This window comes from Neopelma chrysocephalum, unplaced genomic scaffold (genome assembly GCF_003984885.1).
Source record: "Neopelma chrysocephalum unplaced genomic scaffold, ASM398488v2 Primary Assembly neopelma1_318, whole genome shotgun sequence".
Taxonomy (NCBI): domain Eukaryota; kingdom Metazoa; phylum Chordata; class Aves; order Passeriformes; family Pipridae; genus Neopelma; species Neopelma chrysocephalum.
Window position 1 is genome coordinate 217,950 of NW_020897980.1, and position 9,790 is coordinate 227,739.

Sequence of the window (9,790 nt, forward strand, 5' to 3'; positions counted from 1 at the left end):
GTGAGGTGGAATTCTCCAGGAGAGGGATGTGAGGTGGAATTCTCCAGGTGAGTGTTGTCAGCACCTTAAACTCTGGACACAACTTGTGCTTAAGAGTTTGCAGGTTTACAGAACCATCAAGGTTGAAAGAGACCTTCAGGATCACCCAGTCCAACCACCCCAGCACCACCAGAATCACCCCTAAACCATCCCCAAGTGCTTCATCCAGGTGCCTCTTGGACCCTTCCAGAGGTCATGACTCCACCACCTCCCCGGATAACTTATCCCAATGCCTGACCACGCTCGCAGTGGAAAATCTAATCTCTAATTTGAACCTCCTCTGGTGCAATTTATCCCAGGATCACAGGTTGGAAAAGACCTCTGAGATCATCGAGTCCAACCCTTGACCCAACCCCACCTTGTCCCCCCCACCATGGCACTGATGCCACATCCAGGCTCTGCTTAAACACCTCCAGGGACGGGGACTCCACCCCCTCCCTGGGCAGCCCATTCCAAGGGCTGATCCCTCTCTCTGGGAAGAACTTCTTCCCCATGGCCAACCCAAACCTGCCCTGGGGCAGCTCCAGGCTGTGCCCTCTTGTCCTACTGCTGGTTCCTGGGAGCAGAGCCCGACCCCCCCCGGCTCCCCCCTCCTGTCAGGGAGTTGCAGAGAGTGAGAAGGTCTCCCCTGAGCCTCCTCCTCTCCAGGCTGAGCCCCCCCAGCTCCCTCAGCTGCTCCTCACAGCCCTTGTGCTCCACACCCTTCCCCAGCCTCGTTGCCCTTCTCTGCCCCTGCTCCAGCCCCTCAACATCCTTCCCAACCTGAGGGCCCAGAGCTGGGCACAGCACTCGAGCTGTGGCCTCCCCAGTGCCCAGGGCAGGGGCACAATCCCTGCCCTGCTCCTGCTGCCACACTATTCCTGAGCCAGGCCAGGCTCCATTGGCCTCTTGCCCCCCCTGGGCCCCCCTGGCTCATGTTCAGCTGCTGTCAGTCAGTCCCCCCAGGGCCCTTTCTGTCCCCCCACTCTGTCCCAGCCCGTGGGGCTGCCGGGGGTTGTTGTGGCCAAAGGGCAGGACCCGCCCTTGGCCTGGTTGAACCTCATCCCATTGGAATCAGCCCATGGATCCAGCCTGTCCAGGTCCCTCTGCAGAGCCCTCCTGCCTCCCAGCAGATCCACACTCCCCCCCCACATGGTGCCATCTGCAGATTTGCTGATGGTTCACTCAGTCCCCTCATCCAAATCATCAATACAGACATTAAACAGGGCTGGGCCCAACACTGAGCCCTGGGGACACCTCCAGTGTCCAGATCCCAACAGGATACATCTCCATTCCCACCACTCTCTGAAGTTTAAGGCCATTTCCTCTCCTGTCACTTGAGGCAGAAGAGCCCGACCCCTCCTCACCACAACCCCCTTTCAGCCAGTTGTGGATTCCCAGAGATTCAGCAAAGAGAAAATCCTTCCCCAGCATGTTTATTAAGAATATTTTGCAGGCAGAGTTTCCTTGGGCTGAGTTGGATATAATTTTTGCTGGCATGACAACTTCAGATTAGAGCTGGCAGGATTTAGTGCTTCATCTCTTTGTATTCACCTCAGTCAATAAGGCAGCAAATTTATTTAGTGTCCAGAGCCAGTTTACTGTCTGTCTGGTGCATTGTTTCACAGTTTAAAATGGCAATACATCTATAGATCTATTTTGAAATGAATGACTTTCAATACCCAGGGAGAAGGATGAGAAAACCTGTTTGTGCTGGTACTGACAGAGAAATGAATTTCTCCACCGACTTGAGTTTCAGAGGTTTGATTATTTTTTTTCTTAAGAAAGTTTTCTGATTGCTAAGTTTCCCCAGTTAATCCTGGGAGAGGCAATGGAAAAGAATTAGATGTTGTAGATCCCTTTCTTTAGCACAGGAATGGCACCAGGCAAATCTTGGTGGCATTAACACCCAAAATGTGAGTGGCACTTGAGGGGAAAGGTGGCTCCCAGGTGCAAGATCTGAGGCAAACCTGTCTGGGCGGAAAGGGAAGGAGAGAATGGACAGTTAGAAAATGTCCAAGTGGGATAAACTTTCTCCAGGGAAAATTTAGGGAAAATTTTGGCTTCTATCCCACTTTATTTGGTGTGTAGCTGCATGTCAGCCTTGTCTGAGATCTGAAATGAGAAAATAACTGGGCTCTGTCCCTTCTCTCCTTTTTCTCTGGCAGGTGATTATATCTCTTGGAGAACCTGTGGCCTGGAATTAGTTTATCCATGAGCTTTGACCTCCAGCCCATTCCAGGCCCTGCTTGAAGCCCCAGGGGAGTGGAGGGGGGTATGAGTTTGCTTAAGCCTTAATTAAAGAGATTTAGATCTTGCAGTGCTCTGTATAATATGTATATTATGCATTAATATATTAATGAATATATAAAAGAATCCTAATTTAACACATAAACTTAAAAATAAATGGGTTAATTAATGAAGTGTAATGGGCCATTTAGAGCAGAAAATGGGTGTCATTGAGAGCAGTTTTCAGATCTCTTGGGTGCTCAAGAAATGGGCAGTGAGAATTCCAAGACATTATTTGTAAATAATTCCTGGTAGTGAAGTGAACAAAGGCAGCTGAAACGTGGAAGTGCAGCAGGGTTGGGAGTGGAATCCATTTGCAAAGCCCATTTTGGGGTTTTCTGGGTCTTGTGTGAATTCCAGCTTTGCTGATCCACTCCTCCCACCCAGGAAAACCCACCAGTGTGTCTCCTAAAAGTATAATTAGCTCAGATTTTACCTGATGAAGCATCTTTGCCAGGTTTTGTCCTCAGAGATGAGTGCAGTTCATCCTGGCTGGTTTATCCCGTTTCACTGGGATGGATCCGAACCCAGCTGGGAATTTTCCAGTCCTGCTCTCCCAGCTCCAGGAGAACTTTCCCCACCTTTAACCCAAAGAACAAACTTTATGTTCTGTACACCTCATGTCAGATTTACAGAGGCTTTTCCAGCTGCCAGGAAGGAAACAGGATTGTTTTGTGCTGAGGAAACACATCCCAGAGCTGAACCAAAAACGTCCAACTCCAAAAAGAGGGAACTGTGGGAGCTCCGTGGCTGGAAGGAAAAGGCATCATCCCCACTCCTGTGCCCCCCAGAAATCCTGGCATCACCCACCAGGGAAAAACAGCAACCAAACCACATCCTGTGCCTCAGCAGCACAGTCAGCAGTGACATTTTGGATCCACCCACACACAAGTGAGATTATTCTCTTTCCTCAGGGCAGAAATGCCCCTCTCCTTGCTGTGGTTTACAGCTGATTTTGGGTAGGGAACCCCTTCTTACACTGCAATCACAAATGTATTTATGCATCACATTTATTTGAGATTATCATTTCTGGATCATGTGCACTGCGTGTTTTATATGGAGTACATTGGTTTTGTACATTAAAATCTACGTTTACTACACAACTGCTTCTAAAATCTACAAAAGTTACAAAATCCAAAAAGCTCTGAGGCATCAGTTTACACAGAGCACTTAATTTGTGGCCCTGCTGGCCATTCCAGCTGGATTATATTCCCACAAGGGACTAAGTAAGCAGTCATTTACATGGATTGTTTGTACTGCAAAATATTCCTGATCCAGCTGGACAGAGAGAAGGAAACCTGCTTAACTTCCCTGTTATTAGTTAATTTATTTGTTGTTTCCTCTCTGTGAGATCAAATATCAGAGCAGGGTGTATTCCCAAACCAAATAAATTTCACCTTATTAGGTGCCTTATGGTAACCAATACAGGCTAAAAAAAGTTAGTTGGAGCAATGATTTCACACACCTTTGTGTGGGTTTTCTCCCAAACAATTCCTTCCCAAATACCACTGGGATCTGCAACAAGTTTTTCTTCCCCCTTATTGGATATTCACTTGTTTTCTGAGTTTACTTAAAGTCCCAGGACAAATTCTTGGCAAAAAAAAAAAAAAAAGATGTTATTTTTGCTGAAACTGTAGAGTAAATACTCATTTTTATACTAGGAAGGAATTCTCCCCTGTGAGGGTGGGGAGGGGCTGGGCTGGAATTCCCAGAGAAGCTGTGGCTGCCCCTGGATCCCTGGAAGTGCCCAAGGACATGTTGGAGCAACTTGGGCTGGTGGAAGGTGTCCCTGTCCACGGCAGGGGTGGCACTGGATGGGATTTAAGGTCCCTCCCAACACAACCCATTCTGTGTTTCTATGATTTTAAACAATCCAGACAGGAATGTGGACTGGATTCCCAGTTCTCCCACAGCAGAGCAATCCCATGGACTTTCCTGGAGCACTGTGAGTCTCAGCCAACTGAGAATGTTGATATTTGATATTTTTTTGATATTTTTACTTCCATATGAGCATGTTTGGATTTGCAGCCGTGCTGCCAGATGAGTTTTATTCCTGGCTGGGTAATTCCCCCCCACTCCTGGGTTTATCCTGCTCTGTGGTGAGTGGAACTGTGCAGCTCCAGGGATTAGCAGATCCACGGAGCATTCCTGGCTTTATGAGTTTCTCATCAATGCCAGAGATAAGCATTTCATACCTGGGAGCCATCAGGTGCTCCACCTGTGTGGAATGGTGTGAACATCATCCCTTAGGAAGCTAAAGCTGGAAAAACCCAGCAATCACTCTTTCTGCTCCACTGAAGCTCCTGATTCCCCAAGAAGTTTGAGAGACTTTTTCCTTTGCTTTAAAAAAAACCAAAAAACAAAAGCTAAATTAATTGGAAATGACAAGAGGAAAATGATCCAGCTGAATGCTTTGATAAGCAATCAAGGCTTAATAGATTAGAAAATATAATTAATTACTTAATTATGCTCTAAGTGGTTGTTGTTGGTAGATTGTTCAGTGAAAAGCCATTGTTGGGTGGGAGGAGGTGCCCGTTGCATGAAGATCAGGAGCCAGGGAGCCTTTGCTGCTGGCAGGGACTCCTGGTGAGCACAAGGGTTGTTCCACACCTTCTCCAAAGGCTTCCCAAGCAGGTCCTTCCCCCCGAGGGTGGTTGGCACTGAAAGGGCTCCCCAGGGGTTGGTGTTGGCACTGAAAGGGCTCCCCAGGGCTGGTGTTGGCACTGAGGCTGCCAGAGCTCAGAGGGTGTTTGGACAAGGCTCTGTGTGCCAGGGTGGGATTTTTGGGCTCTCTGTGCAGGGCCAGCAGTTGGATGGATGATCCTGGTGGGTCCCTCCCAGCTCAGGATATTCCCTGATTCTGGGATTCTCCTGGTGGAAGCACCCGAATGTGATGCCCGGCTCAATTTGCAGCTCGAGGAGCTTTCCCAGTTTGGTGCCTGCAGAGGAAACCTGAAATGTTGGTGTGGATAAACTCCAAACCTGTCCCACTGCCCTCTCTCCCACCCCACTGATTGGAAGGGAAGGAAGAAGAATAAAATTATTTAGTCTTGGGAATGGGATTTTTCCTGGGCTAATGCAATGAATTTGGGAAGGATCCATCCATCATTTCATTGGCCTTGAGCCCAGCAATACCTGCTATTCATTGGAAAAAAAATCACATTTTAGTATAAAACTCTTATTAAGTGTTCTTGTGGCGATCAGTGGAGTAAAGGGAATGAACTGGAGCATGGAATATGTGTGAGTGACCCTGTGTGTGCATGTGGAAGTGCAAGGGGGCTGATTTCCCTGGATCAGTGGTGCTGCTGCCTCTCCAGGTGCTCTCATGTGTCTTTCTCTTGAGGATTCCAAAGGAGCTGCTTCCAAGGCTGCTCCAGGCTCAGCTCTGGCTGGCACTGGGACATCCTGCTCCTCTCACTGGTGTGTCCCAAAGCTCTCAGTACAAACTGCTGCTGTTCTGAACTCGGCACTGAAGAAGCAAAGAAAGAACTGAGCTGTCCAAGGATCCTCAGAGACAAAGGCAGGGCCTGAGGCCCAGGCAGCATTTCCAGCTTGTGGTGCCACTTCTTCAAAGCAGAGAAATTAAAACAGAATCCTTAAAATGTGCTTCTTTTTATTTAAGGGATTGTTGCCCACAGAGGTTGTGGACTCCCCATCCCTGGAAGTGTCCAAGCCAGGTTGGAGCAACCTGGGCTGGTGGAAGGTGTCCCTGCCCATGGCAGGGAGCTGGATGTGCTTTAAGGTCCCTCCCAACACAACCCACGCTGTGATATTTGAAAAGGCTTTTAAGCAGAAGGTTTGTTTCAAGTAAGAAACTCAAAGATCAGCGTTTCCTTTTAAATTGCCTGCGTTCTTTTAATTCTAGAAATGACTTTGTTTCCCAGTGTGTGAAGGCTGGTGAGGAACTCCAAGTGCTTTTTGCATTGCCTTCCTTGGGAAGAGGCTGGAAGGAGCTGCTGGAAGGCTGGAGCTGCTGCTCCGTGTCTCTCAGCCCCACTCCCCAACCCTGGGGCTCACCTGGGCTCTTCATTGGGCTCATCCTCCTGGTTCTGGCTTTGACACCTCTCCCAGGGTGTCACTGCCTCCCAAACCCCACAGAGAAACCCTTCCTGTCACTGTTAAAGTTGGGACAGAGCGACACAGAATCTGCTTCCAAAGCAGGGACAGGATTACAAGATTACTTTATTGTAACAGGTTGCAAACATTTATACTTTTCACATCTCACACATGTCAACTTTCTATTGGTGCCTTCATAGATCAGGCCATCAGGCCATCCCCATGTCAACCTGCCATTGGCACTTTCATGTTTACACACGCCAGGATTGGTTGCAAAATAGTAAACCCAATTTTTGTCGAGTCATCCTGACCTGCAGAAAGCACAGGAAGTCCATTTCTGTCCTCCATCTTCTTCCTTCCTGAAAGTTGCCCATGTTGTGTTCTCCTCCTTTCAGGGGTGCACTGTAATCTGGTTTATGTCCACTGCTTGGTTGATAAATGCCAGGCTGCTGACAGGCTTGCTGTCAACCCCGACACCTTCCCTCGGGAGCTGCTCCAGAGGGGAGCAGCAGTTCCTGTGTTTGCTGCCTTTGGAACATCCCTGCTCCAACAGTTGTTCAACAGGCAGCAAAGGGGATGACTCCAGAGCAGGGCTGGAGGGCTTGGATGCAGCTGCTGGAAAAAAACAAAGATCCAGAAGAGCTGATGGAGTTTTTGTCTTTCTCAGGTTGTTTGAGCACTCCAGTAACGCAGCCCGGGTTGGGACACGGGGAAGTTCACTCAGGGTCTGACACAGGTTAAAGGGTGGAAAGGAGTGAACCAGTTTATTAAAATGGCTCCCCCTTTTATAGGGGAGCTGGGAGAACTTTCCAGAGTATGGTGAACAAGTGGAGGAGTTTTGGGAAGGAGGAACAACGATTGGGTGCAGAGTGAAAAAGGAGAGGGATAACAATAGAATGTGCATGAGAAGAGAGTGGAACTCCTGTGGGAACAAACCATTACAACATGGGGATAGGGACAAACCATTATTAAAAAACATTAAAACAGCCATAAACTTGTAATTTCTCTCCATTCAACAGCCTCAGTTAAACAAGTCCATTATTTCAAATCCATTCCTCTTCTTCCACAACTTCTTTCAATGCCACAGCCCAGCACTGGTTGGCTTTTCCCTCTGGTTCCTCGGAGTCCTCATCCACATCCAGGGGTAGAAAGGCAAGGCTGCACTTCCCTCTGCTCTCAGAATCCAAACAGCAAAAGATTTTGGTGTAGGAAACCCTACGGATGAAACCACAGGAGCTCTGTGTCAGCATTCCCTAGAGAACAATTCCTCAGTGAGAGCAGGATGCTGGGGCTGCTCAGCTTTCATTTCAGGTCGTGTGAGGTGCTCCTGATGCCTCTAAAACATTTCTGCTGTGCCTGGTACTCAGAGCAGCTCGTTGTGCTGCTCCCAGACACTTCCAGGTTTAAGTGGGAATTACTAAACCCTTTATTGGTTTCGAGCACAAAGTCTGATTCCAAATGGCTTTGAATTTTCAAGTCATTTCCCCCCCAAAATTTCATCCTGCTCACTTTAATTTCCCAGGAGTTGTGAAAGGATAATTCTGATATTCCAAAAGTAATGTTGCTGCACATTTTCCTGTACTGCTCCTATTTACCTGGAAGAGCCTGTGAGTTCCTAATGGTGCCAGGAACTTTTCCATATATTGAAGGAGCTTGCTTTTATTTCCTGAAAAAACATATTTCCCATCTATATAATTAATGGACTAAAGATAGATATAAGGAACTGTTGGTTTGCCAGCTTTAGCTACAGAAGAGCAGGAATTCCTTGGAAATGCACAGTAAAACTCCAAGAGCACCAAATTCATGGTGTTTTGCCTCATTTACACACCGTGTCTTCCAGCCAAAGTTTTCCTGTGAGAACTTTCTTTTCCTGCCTAAAGTATCCAGGTTAAATCTCCATCAAACTGAGCAGCAAGTAGGTACAACCCGTGTTGAAAAGTGCAATATCCATGGATATCAGCCTTTGGAAAAGGCATTAAGTTCTGCCAATCTCCATCAGTGTCTCAGACCTGAAAGCTCTTTCCAGGCTTGTTTTGGGGGCTGGAGTTACTTTTTGCTCATTTTGCTTTGGTTTGAGTTTGGATCAAACCCTGGCTGGAAGAATTTAGGAAAACAAATTGCTCCCAAATTGCTCCCAATGCCAAGTTCTGGGAATCAAGGCTTTGAGAAAGGTGGGTGTGGGGTGAAAGGTGGAAAAGTCCCAATGTGGGGGACAGAGGAGGGAAGGGGATCTGGGGAGGCCATGGGGACACACAGGTAAAGGGGATGAAGGACAGATGGGTGCTTTGGGGTCAGTGTGGGATTTGGGAACATCAAAAGGACCCAAAATAATGGGAAGCAGGTTTTTGTGGGAATGAGCTGAGCTCGGGAGGGTCAAAGTTGCTTTTGAAGCTAAAACTGAGCTGTGCAGCTGAGCTCCAACCCTCCCCAAACCCTTCCTGCTCTTGGACTCAGGGGTGGACAGAGCAGCTCAAAACAGCTCCAAATTCTGTATTCAGCTGTTTGCAAACCTTTGGGGTTGGGGATAAGGGTGCCAGCACACCCCAATCCCCTCATCAACCCCCCCAAGCTCCTGCTCTAACAGCCAACCATAAGGAAATGCCTGTGGAATTCTGATGGAAAGGCCTGGGATTTAGGATGAGCAACCTTTCCATGGGGTTTTGCATTTAATAAACAATATTAAAAAAGCAGCTCTGAGAAAGCAATCCCACGTTTCCATGGCAAAGAACAGAGAAATGCAACGGGGCTGGTTGTGGTTGGGAAAAAGAGACTGTGGAGCAGTGGGGAAGGTGCTGGAGCTCTGCTTTACCACTTTGGACACCATTTCCTAACAATACTGGATTTTTAGAGACATCATGTTTGCCTGATGGAAACCTGATGCATCCAAATATGCACCAGGAACATGGAATCAGGGAATGAAGGAATGGTTTGGGTTGGAAAGGACCTCAAAGCTCATCTCAGTGGTGGAGTCCCCATCCCTGGGGGGGTTTAACACCCCTGTGGATGTGGCACTTGGGGACATGGAGCAGTGGTGGCCTTGGCAGTGCTGAGGGATGGTTGGATTTGATGATCTCAGAGGGCTTTTCCAACCTAAATGATTCCATGACTCCACATGAAGCTCTGGATCCAGCCCAAGCTGGAAATCAGTGATGATGTCTGATGGAAACAACCAGCCAGAATCCTGCACTCCTGGAGCAACTGGAAAACCTTTCCCTTTTTCTTTTCCCTTTCCCTTTTTCTTTTCCCTTTCCCTTTTTCTTTTCCCTTTCCCTTTCCCTTTCCCTTTCCCTTGTTTCCCTTTCCCTTTCCCTTTCCCCTTTCCCTTGTTTCCCTTTTCCTTGTTTCCCTTTCCCTTTCCTTTTCCCTTTCCCTTTCCCTTTCCCTTTCCCTTTCCCTTTCCCTTTCCCTTTCCCTTTCCCTTTCCCTT

The 9,790-nt window shown here is 47.9% G+C and overlaps 1 protein-coding gene and 1 long non-coding RNA gene across 5 annotated transcripts in view; both read left to right on the top strand.

Annotated features, from left to right (window-relative positions):
- The window catches only part of LRRTM4 (leucine rich repeat transmembrane neuronal 4), a 203,433-nt gene that overhangs the window by 168,021 nt on the left and 25,622 nt on the right, over window positions 1-9,790 (top strand). The window lies entirely within an intron of this gene.
- On the top strand, window positions 29-2,310 carry LOC113978273. Its single transcript, XR_003537525.1, has 3 exons — window positions 29-121; window positions 1,705-1,779; window positions 2,187-2,310. It is a non-coding gene; the product is annotated as an uncharacterized LOC113978273 (long non-coding RNA).